We start from the raw sequence: 17,811 nt of genomic DNA, 5'->3' as shown, positions 1-17,811 counted from the left end.
GCAGGTCCACAAAACAACAATAATAAAAATAAACAATTCAACACATCCATATGGTCGAGTCCATAATCATCCACTAATAATACATTCATCACATAAATGTATGTATATATAATATCTAATATTATATCCTAACATGTTTCAAGTTTCTAGCAATTAAGATCGGCTAAACTCTTTTAGACTTATGAATCGGAACAATTAAATAATTAATTAATCATATTAATCAATTATTTAATTAGTGGGCATGTTTAATTAAAATCAAATTTTAATTAAATACCGAATTAGAGTCCAACTCTAATTCAACAATTATTGGGCGGGATAATTTAATTAAAAACAAATTTTAATTAAATATCAAATTAGAGTCAAACTCGAATTTCAAAATTTAAGGCGGTCGAACTTAATTAAAATCAAATTTTAATTAAATAACAAAATTGGAGTCCAACTCTAATTTCAAGATCTTAGGGCGAACATGTTTAATTAAAATTTGATCTTAGGGCGAACATGTTTAATTAAAATCAAATTTTAATTAAACACAAATTAGAGTCTAACTCTAATCATAAATAAAATTTAAGGGCAACACAATTTAATTAAAATCAAATTTTAATTAAATGTCATATTAGAATCCAATTCTAATTTCAAAAATATAATCGGGTGAATAATTCATTAAAATCAAATTTTAATTAAGTATTAAATTAAAGTCAAACTCTAATTTAAATTGAATTAATATTTTAATCTAAGGATAACACTCCTAAATAAAATAAAAATTCAATTGGGTCAAAGTTTAATATTTAAGTTAAAATCATATTTTAACGAAAATATAAAAATCGTAATTTTTGAATAAAATTTTACTTTGGGTCAAAATTAAAATTATGGGCCGAACCCAATTAAAAATGATTTTAAAACCATTTCAAAATTCAAATTCAAAACCATTTTGAAAACTTTGAAAGTTGACCCATTCACAAATTATCAATAGGGCCCTCGAGATTTGAAAATTTGCATAACAGCCCTTTATTCAAAATTTGCACAATAACCCCTTATCCTGTAATTGCAGAACATGTCCCTATTATTTCGATAATTGTACTGTAGTCCTTCATTTTAAAATTACAAGCAGACCCTTATATCATATTGCTGCAAGGGGGGTGCAATTTCCCAAATTGCAGCTGAACCCCCCGCCTCCATTCACCCAAAACAACTGTAAAACCCTAGAAACAAAAATATTTTTTTTTGTTTAGTCCCCCCCTCAGCGGCAACAGTGACACCAGCGCCTATTAACCAACTTACGACAGGGAGCCACCTTTGAGGCTGCTTCCTGCCGCATGCAATAGAAGCTGCTACTGTCGTTCGGTGGCAGCAGCCTCATTGCTACAAATACGGCAGTAGCGAGCGTCGCTATCTCAGCGCAGGCACTTCCTGTCCCCCACTAACGGCAACACTTCCCGTCGGCAGCATCGCCTTGCACAGAAAAAAAAAACTTTTTTTTTATTTTCGCCTAAAATTTATTTTCTAATTCAAAACAGATTTTGAAGATGAAAATAAATTTCTAATTGCTAGATTCGAAAACAAAAACAACAATCAACTTTTAATTGTTCCCAAAAGTTAAAAATAATTTCTAACAAACACAAAGTAGGCTCTGATACCACTGTTGGGAATCTACTTAACATGCACAGCAGAAAATTAAAACAGATTTCGATTCCCACCAAGAATCGCTTTTGTGTTTAGATAGAAATTGTGATAAGATTGTACCTTTTCCAAAATTTCAAACTTCTTTGTTATTCTTTTCGTTCTAGCAATCTTGATTCGCCACCCATAACTGTCCAATTGTCCAGCCTCCAACGGTGATCCATATAGAGAACAAGATTGCAGCTACCAGGGTTTTCTCTTCTTGTGCTAGGAAGAATAATTATGAGGAAAAACATACGGATTGAAAACCCTAGCCATGTATTTATATAAGCCCAAACGTGCCTGGCCTGGTCCAGTCCAATATTTAATTAATTCATTTAATTAAATTCGGTCCGTGAATTAATTAATCCAATTAATTAATTTAGGCCTATAAATAACCAACCCAATTAATTAATTTGATCCAACGATTGTCAAATTAATTTATTGACAAATTGCAATTTTCCAATTCTCTTTTGTGTGCGACCCATCAAGTTCCCGATCACGATACCTAACGACGTGAAATATTATTTTGATCTAATCAAAATTGATAAATTAAAAAACCCTTTTAATTTATCATCAATTCACACTCGTCGTTCCAAATTGACATCTAACAATGTGTCAGGGTAATACATGTGACGGAAAATATCACGTGGTATGTCAAAACCAAACTCATTCGTTTACCGTGAAACTTTAATCCCTTCATCAATATGATCCAATCAATCACGAGATATGGAAGTGTGTCAATCTCGATTATCGATCATATCTTTCACTCCGAAAACTCATTTTCGACTTATGAGTACACCTTGGCCAAGGATTTCATTATCGACTTAATTGAATTAAACTCAAATCATAATCTCTTATTATCTAAGAGTGACGAATCCTTTATTGGTCATTCACAACCTTCATACGATTCTTGACGTACCCGAACGATGTCATATTAGCGGCCCTTTGCAGAGCAACATCCAACACCGCCAAAGTATGACTGTCCTCATATAAGGTACCATGACAACCTCAAGTCAAAGGACCAATTCCACTACCGAACGTTAGAGATTAACCACTGACACTCAGATAGTTATTCATGTGAAATCTCTCGATGGGTCTCCAATGTTTTATTCTATAACAAAACATCCACGTGTTCATTTAAGTGTCATCAAACTTTAGCTTGTGAGATAAGCTACTTACTTCAAAAGTAAGAAATGTCACACGTGATGGTCTATCTGTGATAACGATATCCGTATCTCGTTATTACTTATAACCACGGACGATTTAAGATTCAATCAGATGTAATTTGTATCTCACAATCACAACTCCTTGTGATTGACAAATTACGAAGATTTGAATCTACAGACTCTATTATTTATTTAATTGTCTATTAATTGAATAATAGATCTGTCATTAAATTGCATTAATTATATATCAAAAGTATTTATGCCCAAAGTTGATTGGATCTAGGGCATAATACTTACACACGGGACATTTTATAAAGATTGCTATAAATAAAAAAGTAAGCTGAAGGGTGAAGAGAAAGATGAAGGAAATGTATTGTCTTCCACTTCCAATGTCGATAAGGGCGAAGTGTACATGATTCCAAGTCCTATTGCTTATCCTGCTGAATTGAATCTTACTATTAATTCTCGTTTACATGAGAGGATACTTGATTCTTGTACATCTTTTCATGAAACATTAAAAAGGATTGGTTTGAAAACTTGCATGAATCAAATAATGGGCATGTTGCGCTATGTGACAATTCTACTTATACTGTTGCTGGGATTGATGACACTACCTTCAAGTTCGACATTGATTTTTTGTATACTTTAAAAGATGTTAGATATATTCCTAAACTGTCTATGAACTTAATATCGGTAGAGAGACTAGAAAAGGCTAACTTCACTGATGAAATTAGAAATGATGTTTTAAAATTGGTTAAAGGTGCTCTTGTTTCCATTAAGGGAATCAAGAGAAATGATATTTATATTACTACTGAAGAAGTGACAAGAGTTCTAAATTCCTTTATCTCTTTTAGCAAGGCCGATCACACACATAAATGGCATAATAGACTTTACACACATAGGTATTAAAGGTCTTAAACTCCTTAATAAAAATGGTGTTTTCAGTAATGATTATGTGTTTGATTTTTTTGGTGATCACTATGTGCTTGGTAAACATCATGGATCTTCCTTCTCCAAGAGTATTCATAAATCTAAAGACATGCTTGAATATGTGCATTCAAACTTGTAGGATCCTGCTAGTGATCCTACCTAGAATAAAAATAGGCATTTTTTGTCTATTATTAATGATTACATGAGAAAATGAGTGGGTTTATCTTTAAAAGATAAGTCCGATACTTTGTACAGTTTTAATAATTGAAAAAGACAAGATGAGAACCAAACTAGTAAAAGGATCAGATTTTTGAGAACTGATAATGAACTAAAGTTTTGCAACACTGAGTTTGATAATATGTACAAAGAAAATGGAATAACAAGGTATAAGACTATTCCTTACACTTCCCAACAAAACAAGGTACCTAAGAGGATGAGTAAAATTATATTTGATGAAGTGCGTTGCATGATAGTAAGTTCTGGTGTCCCAAAGTCATTCTGGGATGAAGCTATTATGACTGCATGTTGTTTGATTAATTTGACTCCATGTATCACACCAAATGGTGATACTCCTCATGAAAAATGGTTTGATGAACTAAGTGATTATTCTGTGTTTAGAACTTTTGACTGTGCTACTTTTTCCCATCAGAGTGAAGGAAAGTTTGAACCTAAAGCTAAGAAATGTATTTTCTTAGGTTTTCCAGAAGAAGACAAGGGTTATAGGCTATGGGATAGGAGCCAAAAGGGGATTAAGTTCATTACGAGTAAAGATGTCACGTTTAACGAGATTGAAGATGCCCTACCTTAAGACTGATTCTGAACCTGTGAGTGAAGAAGAGAAATGTGAAGAGAGAGATCAATTGAAGGTAGAGTTAGAAAAACCTTAACACATCAATACCTACCACCCCTAATGAAGAAGAGAAATGTGAACCTGTGAGTGAAGAAGAGAAATGTGAAGAGAGAGATCAGTTGAAGGTAGAGTTAGAAAAACTTTAACATATCAATACCTACCACCCCTAATGAGGTGAAGACTCGAATTCAGCAACTTGAAGTAGAGAATAGAGAGAAAGTAGTGATAAAAGGGCATCCTAAAATAGAAAATCCCTTAGCATATTATAAAAGGGAAAATGTGTTTTGACTGAAATGCCATTACTTTATTAAGTCAAAATTATAAATTGTTCATTTCTAGGATCAATTGTCAGTCTAACTGATGATTTCCAATAGTTCAGACTTTACCTACGAGTTCTTTAAAGGTTTAATACCTCCGATGGTACAAATAAAAGGTTTGGGTCAAGTTTGCTAATAAACGAAAGGTTTGGTAACTTTAGCTACAATTTTCCTTTTTTTGAATAATAAATATTTGAAAAATATGTGGTTAAAAAGTAAGAAAAATTTTAAATTTACATGAAAAACATTTTATTATGAAAATATATAATTGAAAATGAGTACGAGAAAAAAAAAGAGTATTGAAAGAATGATAATCATACATGGACTTAATTCAGGGAACCTCCCGGCTGCTACCTGCTGGGGTGACTATTGATTTCAACATTACCAGAATTTCCACTGACTGAAATTCCTTGAGGTAGGCCAATGTTTCAAATAATGTGATTTCCAACTGACACAAAAATATGTGATCAGCATTTATCAATAATGTGTTAATTGGCTGTATAATTTAATTTCTTTAAAATAAAATTGGTGTTGACCATAATTGTCATGAAAAATGATGGGATGTAAATGAAGGAAAAATGTGTTTGGAATGCACAACAAAGATTATCCAAAAAATAATTTATTTTTTGAATTTAAAAATTCAATATCGTTACTCCATGACCATATTTATGTCATAATCAAGAAACGAAAAAATTCAAATATACCAAATTCAATTATCAATTCTTGAATTGGTCTAAATTATGAATCTTTGACTCTCTAGATTACAGATTTTAAATTAACTTGATGCTTCAAACCTCCAAACTTTTTGTGGTATTCTCCAATGTAATGATTACGCCGTGAACACTTTTCTTTTAATTGAACCACAAATCAAATTGTCGATTGAATTGACCAAGAAAAAATCAAGAAAATACGATAATAATTTTTTCAACCTTTTTTCTTTTCTGTTAAAGAATTTGGCCGCTATATACCCATATTATAGGCACGAAAGCCTTGTTATAGACTTTAAATTGAGTAATAATTTGGTTATAATTTCACATGTGATCCTTGAGCTTTAATTACAATTACAATTAAATTTAAAATTTTTAAAATAACTGTAATTTAGTCTAGAAAATTTTCGAACTAGCATGGGGATTGATCAGATATATATTAACAAAACTCCTATGATTAGATCATGTCTAATCAATTCTAGATCATTCAATCTAATCATTAGCCTTGACTTTTTCCACTAAAGACAAAAGGTTGCACTTTTATAATATAAAAATCATAGAAAATATTTTATATATATATATATATATATATAAATCATTCAACAAAAATACTCAAGCAGTCACTTTATCCTTTCTTATTTCTATGGATCGTGACATAAATTCGTGTTATCTGCTTCGCTCATTCTCAATCCCCCAACTCACTGGATATTTGGTCAATGAAACTAATCGCATATATTGATGAATCAAAAAATCTTTAAACTCGTGAATAGATATACACAATGATCAACTCCAATTTAATTCTCACATAATTATGCTATAGAATTAAACTCGACTTGTGGTCTATTCAATAAACTCTAAGTGTAGTAGTTTCATCTTTAATTATTTATGTGATAAAGATAAATCGCTAAACCCGAATAGTGAATGAGTCAATAGCACAACCTTTCAGTACAAGGAGTCAACCTTTATACATTGATTATGGACGAATTATTTATAATCAAATTGTAAATTGTATCATATTGTACTTCTCAATATAAGCATTCAACTTGGATTCTCACAAATGAACACATACACTTTAATTCAAACATTCAATATAAAATAGATGCAATAAAAGATTTAAAAAAAAAACATAGTTTGTTTGTTATATAAAAAAATTATTTCATAATCAAAGAAAAATATATGTATAATCTAAACTAGATCTATTTAAATTGACCTTAATTTTTAAATTCATGAGAGGATAATGGATTAATTTGCAACTTTTGCTCTAGAATTAATTGATAATTAAAGATTGTGGAGATGAACCATAATGGAGTTCAAAATCTTGGTAATTTTAATTTCTTTCTTCTTAATAATTTTTTTCAAACTAGACTAAAATTATAATTAATTTAGATTAATCTAAGACTTCATTTTAGCATTCCCTGCGAGTATGAATTCTGTGCTCATTGACTCTGAAATACTAATATAGCAGGAAATTCATGTTTTGAAGATTAAACTACATTCAGAAAGCTTGTAAAAATATGCAAGTTGAGCTCGAAATAGTCACCTTGAACTATGAGTATTGCCGAGTTGAAAGCCACAGCTAAGGTCCAATAAAGTCTAATTATAGATGCAAATGACCATATCAAGTATGACCAGTGTACCAAGGCACCTAAAATGCTATATAGACAAGCTCAGACCAGGTGTTAAGGGACAAAAAACCCACATCGATTAAATACCAAAAAATTGACCAACGTAAGAAGATTTTGAGCTATTCCTCTTAACAATGTTAACCTTATTAAAAGAACCCCAAGCCTTAACATGGTATCAGAGCACATTAAGCTCCAACAAGCGATTCGATCCGATTATAAGTCTCAATTAATGAGCAACGGATTGCAACATTTGTCTGCTCAAACGAGCCACAATCTTGTGGGGGCGTGTTAAGGGATAAAAATCTCACATCGATTAAATACTGAAATACTGACCAACTTAAATAGATCTTGGGCTACTCCTCTTAACAAGGTTCACCTTATTAAGAAGGATCCCAAGCCTTAACATAGTATCAGAGCTCATTAAGCTCCAATGAGCGATTCAATCCGATTATAAGTCTCAATTAATGAGCAACAGATTGCAAGATTGGTCCGTTCAAACGAGCCACCATCTCGCGGGGGCGTGTTAAGGGATAAAAATCACACATCAGTTAAATACCAAAATATTGACCAACTTAAAATATTGGGGTACTCCTTTTAACATGGTTGACCTTATTAAAAAGGACCCCAAGCCTTAACACCAGGTTCAACCTGAAAGCCAAGCACAAGAAAATCTAACAGTAGCAGAATTAAATGAATGTATATTAATCTATGCACTGTTATAGATGATAATTTCATTTAAGCTAAACTGTTAATTATTTACTATAAGCTTAGATAGCAAGACCTAGTTATTCCAGGTCATTATTGATGGAAATGGAGAAGGGAAATAGCTCCAGATACCACAGACTAGTCAGCATTTTAATACTCCCATCGTTCTTGGTACCAATCCACTGAATAGTCCTGTCCATGTATGTATATATATGAAATAGTGGTCCTATTGGAATCAAAGCATGCTTTTTCACATATTTGAAGCATAATCTTAACCTTATAATACTTCAGATTTGGCTATTGGATGCAAATTATCAATCCTCTTGATAATATTTCTAAGTCTAGTTATAAGGCGTGTGCACTAAACCTTATATTCAGTCAATATGCATTCAAGCTTCTGCTTATTGCCTAAAAAGCAATTCTATTAAACAAGAAAAAATGAGAAAGAGAGCAGAACTAGAACCATGAAGATATCCAATAAATATTCCCTCTTAATTTTTGTCTTAACTTTTTTTATGTCCATCCAGAAAATCTCCAATCAAACAGATACTATAACTACTACACAGATCCTTAGGGATGGCAAGACCATAGTTTCATCGGGTGGCATCTTTGAGTTGGGATTTTTCAGCCCTGGAAATTCCAAGAATAGATACGTGGGCATGTGGTACAAGAAAATAAAAGTTAAGACGGTAGTATGGGTTGCCAACAGAGAAATTCCAATCTCAAATACATCAGGAATAGTCTTAAAGGTTATCGTGCCAGGACTTCTGGTTCTTCTAAACGAATCTAACGGTGGCATCATATGGTCATCTTATACATCCCGACATGTGAAAACTCCAGTTGCAATATTGCTTGACTCAGGAAACTTAGTTTTGAAATAATCCAACTGATACATTTTTACCAGGAATGAAGCTTGGTTGGAACTTTATAATTGGTATGGAGGTCTATCTATCACCGTGGAATAACAATGATGATCCATCTTCCGGAGATTTTACATATCACTTAGATACTAGTGGTTATCCACAACTTGTTATGAAAAGAGGTTCAGATGTGGTGTTTAAAACTGGACCTTGGAATGGACTACGCTATAGTGGGACGCCAAACTTGAGGAAAAATTCTATTTTCAAATTTGTAGTTATAAACAAAAACGAGGCATACTATGCTTACGAGCTCCTTGGATCAATTATTTCAAGGTATGCAGTGAATCCAAGTGGTGTTGCAGAGCGTTGAATTTGGATTAGTCGGACGCAAAGTTGGGTGGTTTACATTACTGCTCCAACAGATAATTGTGACATATTTAAAGTGTGTGGTGCATATGGTAGTTGCAATATTGGAAATTCTCCTGTTTGTGGATGTTTGGATAGATTTCTGCCTAAAGATCCAGAAGGTTGGGATAGGGCAGATTGGTCAGCAGGATGTGATCGAAGAACTTCCCTGAATTGTAAAAATGGAGATGTATTTCTCAAGTATTCAGGTATTAAACTGCCAGATACACAATATTCCTGGTTTAACAAAAGTATGACACTCGATGAATGCAAGGTAGTGTGCTTAAAGAATTGCTCATGTATGGCTTATAGTCAATTGGATATAAGCAAAGGGGGAAGTGGATGTCTACTTTGGTTCAAAGACCTAATTGACATCAGACAGCTTTCGGAAGCCGGATAAGACATCTACATTAGAATGGCTTCTTCTGAATTAGGTAAGAAACTAAGAATTTAATGAACAAATTCTTTACTCTTGTCTAATTTCCCTTCATAGATAATCTGATACTTATCACTTTCAAGGTTTTATCATTATTGAAAAAGAATCCATTTTATTGGCATATAAAATTTTGCAGAGTTGAAAGGAAGGAACAAAAAAGCTCTTGAATTAAGTTTGTCGTTGTCAATAGGAATGGTTCTGCTCGGGCTTAGTTTGATGTTGTATCTTCGAAGAAGGAAGAAAAGAAATCACAGGCTCAGATCATGCGATAAGCAAAAACTACGATTTTCTACTATAGTCAATGGGAGCAACCAAGTTATCCATACTGAGCTAACGGAAATCCTTCTTTTGCTTTTCTATCAAGTTAAATCCAATTCATCGCTTTTGTTTCAGGCAGGCAAGGACACAACAAAGACATAGAGATACCAATGTTTGATTTATATACATTATCTAAAGCTACCAATAATTTTTCAGATAATAACAAGCTCGGGGAGGGTAGGTTTGGACCTATTTACAAGGTAATATATAGTTTCTTTTTTTAGTAATATAACAGGTTAGGCACCACACAGCATAAAATATTTTTCTTTCAGAATCCTTTGAAAAATTACTCTTATTTTTCATAAGAAATGAAGTCTTAAAAACATAAAATTGCAATGTCAAGAAAGTCAAACGTGTAAAGTGAGTGGAAGATGAATTTTGTAAACTGGCATCTTGCAAAACAAATACTATTTTACATGAACGTGATCCATGATATAGGGACTGTTTGAGGAGGGGCAGGAAATTGCGGTCAAACGGTTATCAAGAAATTCCTTCCAAGGACTTGATGAGTTCAAGAATGAAGTTATCTGTGTAGCTAAACATCAACATTGAAATCTCGTGAAGCTTCTAGGATGCTGCATTGAAGGAGAAGAAAAGATGTTAATTTATGAATACATGCCAAACAGAAGTTTGGACTTGATTCTATTCGATAAGAATTATTGACCTCGCACAATCAGCTCAATGTCACATTCTATCCAGAGTACCAATTATAAGCAATGACACACATTTTAGGATCCCGTGCAAAAAGTTTATGATCTTCTGTTATACTGGGTACAGCGTTATACATGTATCTTTAGTGCTACTGTGTGCTTGTGAAGTTATTTAGTTATCGATATTGAATTTGATTTCTTATTTCCTAATTTCTGAATATCCAACAAACAAATCATCCTCGTTAGCAAAGAAAAACTTTTTGCAGATCCAATGCAAAGTGCAGTGCTTGACTGGCCAAAGTGCTTTCACATTATCAATGGTATTGCTCGGGGTCTTATGTATCTCCATCAAGATTCCCGTCTCAGAATAATCCATAGAGATCTCAAAGCTAGCAACATTTTGCTGGATTCTGATATGAACCCAAAGATATCGGACTTTGGCCTGGCTCGATGTTTTGGAGGAAACGAGACTGGAGCTAATACAAGCCAAGTAGTTGGAACATAGTAAGAATCTAAATCCCTAATTATATTAAATGCTCTTCTATTGCTCATAACATAATTTTCTTATAAATTTTATCACCACATAGTGGCTACATGTCCCCAAAATATGCTATAGATGGTCATTTCTCGATGAAATCAGATGTCTATAGTTTTGGGGTTTTGGTGCTTGAGATAGTGAGTGGCAAAAGAAAGAGGATTTTCTCACAGAGATCACCACCACAACCTTCTTGGACATGTATGTATAGTTTAATTATTTCTATGTTCTTGACAATGAATTTTTTCCTTTTGGCATTTGGATTAGAAAAAATGGTCCCTTTAACTTAGTTTTGTAAATACAGGCATGGAGGTTGTACAAAGAAGGAAGATCTTTGGAATTAGTCAACGCTCACCTTGACGTCTCGGGCTATTTATCAGAAGTGCTTCCATCGATCCATGTGGGACTTTTATGTGTTCAACAGTGTCCACAAGATAGGCCAAGCATGTCTGTAGCTGTGTTAATGTTAGCAAATGAAGGTTTGTTGCCTCAAGCTGGACAACCTGGTTTTTTCACAGAAAGAGATGCTGAAAGTTCAAGAAGCACAACCACTGCAAATTCAAAAAACCAAATGACCATTTCACTGGTGGAAGCACGATAAGTAAATAAGATACAATAGTTACCCTGCTTTGCTTTTTTTGTTCTTCAACCAAAATACTGTATTTGTCTTCCATTATAAACATTAGTTTTCTATTAAAGAAATAACATTCTCCTCTGTAATTGATGAATTTAGCAAACATGATACCACTGGCAAATAAAATCTAGTGAGTAAGTCAATAAAGATTGTATTTTATTCTAGTAAGGTCATAATTTCAGAAATCCTACCAATTTAGGTATGCAATTTGTCTTGACCATGATGAAAGTTATATCGAGAGTATTGACACTTGTACATCGAGTGAATCTCGAAGTATATTGGACAGGTCCAAATGTGTGGATTAATTTCTATAGCATGACCATCCACAGAAATTAATTTATACTTGACTGTCTTATGTATTACCTAGTTCAGCTACAGAATGGAGAACTTCCAATCAGTTGCATACTCGCAAATCTTCCTCAAAATTAGGGCATGGGGCACTCATTAAATTTTATAGAGGTTTTATGAACTAAAAGTTACAATTACAAATGGAAGTCAAATTTGAAAACCCAAACGAAGTCCGCAAAAAATACGGGATCAACATCCATAGTATTTATTTAAGATGGTCATTGTATTTAATTTCTAGTTTTTTGTTTCTGCTTTACTGTTAAAAGAGTTAATCATCTATTGACATGATTATAGATGAATTAAATGCATTCAATTGCTTCTTTTTATTCATCTGCAACTGGGTTCTAGCTGACCTTCATGAAGAGCAAGAATTGAAGTAATCTTACCATGCAACATTAGAAAAAAAAAATATATTCTGAATTTAATCAACATTTTGTCTATAATTAAGTGATTGTTTCTTCAATAATTATCATATTGTTCAACCTATCTATCTGCCTTCTAGATCAGTTATTCTGATTGTATGTCCTGGTGTTGGCCTCTGATATACAGGTTTTTTCATTAACAGAACTGTTTTCCACGAAAAATTCGGGTTTTTTGGGATCCACAAATTTGCTAACTCCTCAATTCCTAACATGAAAAGCACTGCGTGTTTCTGAATGCATAATAAGTCCACATGTATACACCTCCTCAATTAAGATTCAAAAAAAAAAAAAAGATAATAATAATAATAATAATAATAATAATAATAATAATAATAATAATAATAATAATAATAATAATAATAAATAATGAATGTTTCAAGCATTCATTCATAAGTTCCAAAACTTTATCCTCATTTCAAAGGAGTGAAAATTGCTCGAATTAGATGAGTATAATCAATTACATAACGTTAACTAGGAAACTGAAATTCGATTCATATCGCTACTTAGATATCCTAAAAGACTATGATAGTGATTCATGTCTGAAACTTGTGTTCTTTTTGCCACTATCTCTAATAAGATGATTCCCATGTTGAAGACACCTGATTTTATAGAGAATTTACCTCAATGGTATACTCTGGAGCCATATAGCCACTGTATAAAGTTATCTACCATAGCCGCAATAGTTGCTAAATCAAGTGAAGGTAAATCTATATCTTTAATTTTTGTGGGCTTCTTCTTCTTATTAGAATTGTTGTTTGATCCTGAAAGTTACTAGTTCAATCCTAAAATCACGTAGAGAGGGATGAATAGGTGAAAACTAAAGAATTAAAATTATCAATTAACAGTAACAAGTCATTTATTAATTGTTCTAGATATTTAATCAATCAAGCCAATTTCTCCTATGTTAAACTGTTTCAATTTGCAATATGAAAGTAATAAGGAATACAAGAATTGTTGACAGTGAAACTCAACTGAGTAAAAACTCCGGGACCAAACCAATGATCTCCACTATAGGAAATAAAAACTTGCAGTACGATCCAACCTAGAAAATCGAATAGACTCACTAATCTAATTCTTGCAATCTCCTAGACCTGCTGGAACGTGCTTCACTCACACTTATTTCCAATCTTTTGGAATTCTCTATCTCCTGTGGATCACTAAGAACACCTTGTTCTTGTACTCTTTCTATGTTCCTAGTTCAACCTCCCTCAATTTTCAGCAACCTCTAAAAGCTATTAAAAAGTACATTCATGTATGTGTATAAAAAGTGGGTATTTTTTATTATATGAATTTCATGTTTTCCCTAAAGTTGTGGTTGAATGAACTCAAGAATCAAAGGATTGATCTAAGGCTTAAATGTGTTTTTGAATATTAGAAACATGTTATGAAGAAGAAATATAATGAACAACCACACCAAAAATGTTTTAGGGCTTGGGTATATATAGTAGAAGGCAACTGGGTAACTCATGCTGGATAAAATTCTTGAAAAATGCAAACTAGGATTGTACGCGTAATACCATCGCTCGAGAACCAAGATAACGATAAGCGAGTGACCAGTGTGTCACTCAATCAAGAGCTGGGCGATACTATTTACTTTTTTTTCTCCCTCGAACATTACATAGGCGTCACGCTAGCATAAATCTGACAACTCCCTACTCGTTCTAAACTCGAATCCTAAGTTACCTATGTCATCTATAAAACATTTCAATTGACTCCTTGACTTTTAGAACTTTTCATATTAGTCTTTTTGTCTAAAGAATTGACAATACAATAAAATCTTAACAGATCCTAAAAACAGCCGGCTGATGCAATTTTCTTCGCATGAATCATGTTTTAATTAAGTTTTATCCATAGTTACTGCTATATTTGTTAGGAAAATGTGTAATTAGCAATCTGTGACCAAAGGACCTATTTGTCAAAATTGTAAAGTCAAGGACCAAATTGTAAAGGTCTAATAGTTTAGGGACTAAAGTTGCAATTTAGCAAAGTTCATAGCATAGGTCTAGGGTAAAGTGGGATGCTTTGAAGATGCAAACGGCGCGTTGATTTCGCTAGAGTTTCGCCCTGACCTCGCTCGAGCCTAAATTGCAAAACAGACGTCGCTAAAGTTTCGCTAAGCTGTCGCTCGAGCGAAGATGCGTCGCTCGAGTTTCGCCAACACCTCGCTCTAGCGACGGTGTTATCTGGCCTTTGGTAATTTTAATGCCTCGTAAATTTTTAACGCTCCATATTACCAAATTCAACCTACTATATAAACAAAACGTCCGATTTTCGTTAAAGACCTTTGGCAAACATTCAAACAGGAATTCCTCTCAACTTCCAAAGGATTAAGAACCTAATATTCATTCTTTTCATCTTTTAATTCTCATGGTTCTTTGAATAAAAACATCAACCCTCTCAAAACCAAAACACCCTTTCATATCTCCATATCAACTTCCAGAAGATCGTCAGTTTGAAGATCCGGGAAGGGAATTGCTTGAAGAGCTGGAGTACTTGGTGATTCACGGGAGGTAGAAGATATTCAAGGCTGGGAAGATCTACAAAATCCAGGATAGCTGTGGTCGATACAGTAACGGGGTCAGAGTATTGTTAGAAGAGGTCAGAGTATTGTTAGAATCAATAATGTCTGGCGTACTGTAAGTCAATATCTTCTATAGTGGATCTCTACTGGCTTGTGCCCGGAGTTTTTACCCAGTTAGGTTTTCTCCGTCAACATTTTGTGGCATTTTTACTGGTTTTTGTTATTTACTTTTCAACCGGTAATTCAACTTAGGTAGATAAAGTATGTGAATGACTCTGGACAATGCATAATTTATGTGACTTGTTGTATAAGTTAATTAATTGCCTTAATTCCACATAAACACCTATTCACCCCCCTCTAGGTGTTGATTAGGTCGAACTATAGCTTTTTCAAGTGGTATCAGAGCCAAATCTCGAGTCCTGACCCATAGTTGTCTAGATTAGTCAATCACTATCTGTACCTTCATTTTTCGATAGAAGTAATTATGCTTATTGGAAGGTTAGAATGCGTGCTTTTCTTAAGTCTTTAGATGAGCATGTTTGGGTAAGTGTGCAAAATGGTTGGAAACCTCCCTCCACTACCGTTTCTGGAACTATTAATCTAACTGACATATCACTGTGGACTAAGGATGAAATAGCTGAATGTAATTGGAATAGCAAGGGTCTTCATGCCCTATTTATGGCCGTGTCTCCCGAAAAGTTTAAGAGAGTGTCAATGTGTAAAACTGTTAAAGAGGTTTGGGACATTCTTGAAACTACACATGAGGGAACTAAAACGGTAAAGAATTCTAAGTTACAAATGCTAGCATCTAGGTTTGAAAAAGTGAGAATGAAGGATGATGAAATGTTTGACGAATTCTATGCTAAATTGAATGACATTGTTAATTCTAGCTTCAATCTAGGTGAGAGAATTCCCGAGTCTAAAATTGTGAGAAAAGTGCTTAGGTCCCTGCCCGAGAGATTTAGGCCTAAAGTCACTACCATTGAGGAAAGAAAGGACCTAGATGAAGTTAAAATTGAAGAACTGGTAGGATCCCTGCAAACTTATGAACTCACTGTCACACAACCTAAGAAAGGAAAATCCATAGCCTTAAAATCCATCAAAGATGATGTATCTTCTGATACTGAGTCACTTAGGGACGATGAAATTGCTTACTTTGTTAAGAGATTTCAAAAAGTTCTCAAGAATAGAAGAAAGCCTCAGGATAGAAAAAGTGGAGCCCCTAGCAGTTTTTCAAAAGAAAAAATTGACAAGTTTACCAATAAAGGGTATAGTGATAAGCCTCGTTTGGTTAGGTGCCATGAGTGTCAAGGAATAGGTCACTATAGGAATGAATGCCCTAGTTATAAGAAGAACCAAAGAAGAGGGAAAGGTAAGGCCTTAGTTGTCTCACTTACAGATAATAAATCTGAGACCAGTGATAGGCAGGAATCTTCTAGTAGTGAGGACGAAGGAAACTATATGGCATTTGTATCAACTGTTAAGAGTGAATCTGACAAAGAAAGTGACAAGGTTGAGGAAGAACTTCCTAACGATAATTCTAGTAATGAGGATGACATAGACATAGACATATAAGAAGCTTATCAACTTTTGTTTAAAGAGAGTCTTAAAATCAAAAAAGCCAATAAAGCCCTACTCAAAAAGGTTGATGAACTTGAAAGAGAAAAAGAGAAACTTGCTAGTAATCTTCAGGATTCACTTAAGAGTGGTAGTGAGTTAAAGTGTGTCAATGAGAAGTTAGAGGACAAGATTAAGACTTTGACTAGTGAATTGGAGAAATCTAATGCTCATCTTCAGACTTTCATAAGTGGGACTAAGAAATTGGACAATATTTTGGGAATGAATAAGCCTGCAGGAGATAGGAAAGGTCTAGGATACGTTGAGGGTAGCACACATGTTACTAGACCATCTAAGACTGTGTTTGTTTCTGCCTCTAAGAAAGCTAATGCTGTCGGCAGTTTAAAAAAGGGTAAGAATGTTCCGAGAGAACAGAGTCATTAATCACGTAGGAACTTCAATCCCAGATACCCACAGACACGTACCTTTGAGCCTAGGTTCATTTCCACCTGTCACCACTGTGGAGCTCCAGGACACACTAGGCCTAGATGTTATAAGTTAGGCAATGAGCGTAGAAATCATAACATTCCTAGTCAGGTTAGCTTTCTGTCTAATCAAGTTAGTCATTTGACTGAGATGCTTACTAAACTTACTAGGAGTACTTTATCATCTAAGAAAGTTTGGGTCAAAAAGGGTGATCTAGCTAGACATTCAGGTCAAGAAAACTGTTTTGTTGCTCATGTTGCATTAAAAGCCCAAAATTACAATATGTGGTATCTAGATAGTACATGTTCTAGGCATATGTGTGGTAATAAAGCTTTGTTCGCTACTCTTGATGAATGTAATGGTGGTATGGTTACCTTTGGAGATGAGGGTTCTGCACCTATTCTTGGCAAAGGTACTGTACAAATGCATGGATTACCTGTTATCTCTAATGTGCTTTATGTGGAAAGCTTAAAGTCTAATTTGTTAAGCATTAGTCAGATTTCTGATGATGATTTTGAGGTTAGCTTTGTGCAAAAGAGATGTACCGTGTATGATTCGTCCGGTGGGGTGGTCCTTGAAGGGGTTAGAACGTTTGACAATTGTTATGGAGTTTTGCCTAATTCTAATTATGTGTGTAGGAGTGCAAAAATTGATGTGAGTGAGCTCTGGCACAAAAGGTT

General features: G+C 33.8%; 1 pseudogene; it reads left to right on the top strand.

The window, feature by feature from the left end:
* The first annotated feature begins 8,221 nt into the window (after positions 1 to 8,221).
* On the top strand, positions 8,222 to 11,961 carry LOC111395091 (annotated as a pseudogene).
* Positions 11,962 to 17,811: the final 5,850 nt, after the last annotated feature.

The sequence above is a fragment of the Olea europaea genome, chromosome 6, assembly GCF_002742605.1.
Source record: "Olea europaea var. sylvestris chromosome 6, O_europaea_v1, whole genome shotgun sequence".
NCBI lineage: Eukaryota > Viridiplantae > Streptophyta > Magnoliopsida > Lamiales > Oleaceae > Olea > Olea europaea.
Note: the sequence above shows the minus strand (reverse complement) of the source record. Positions and strands in the feature narration are given on the sequence as shown.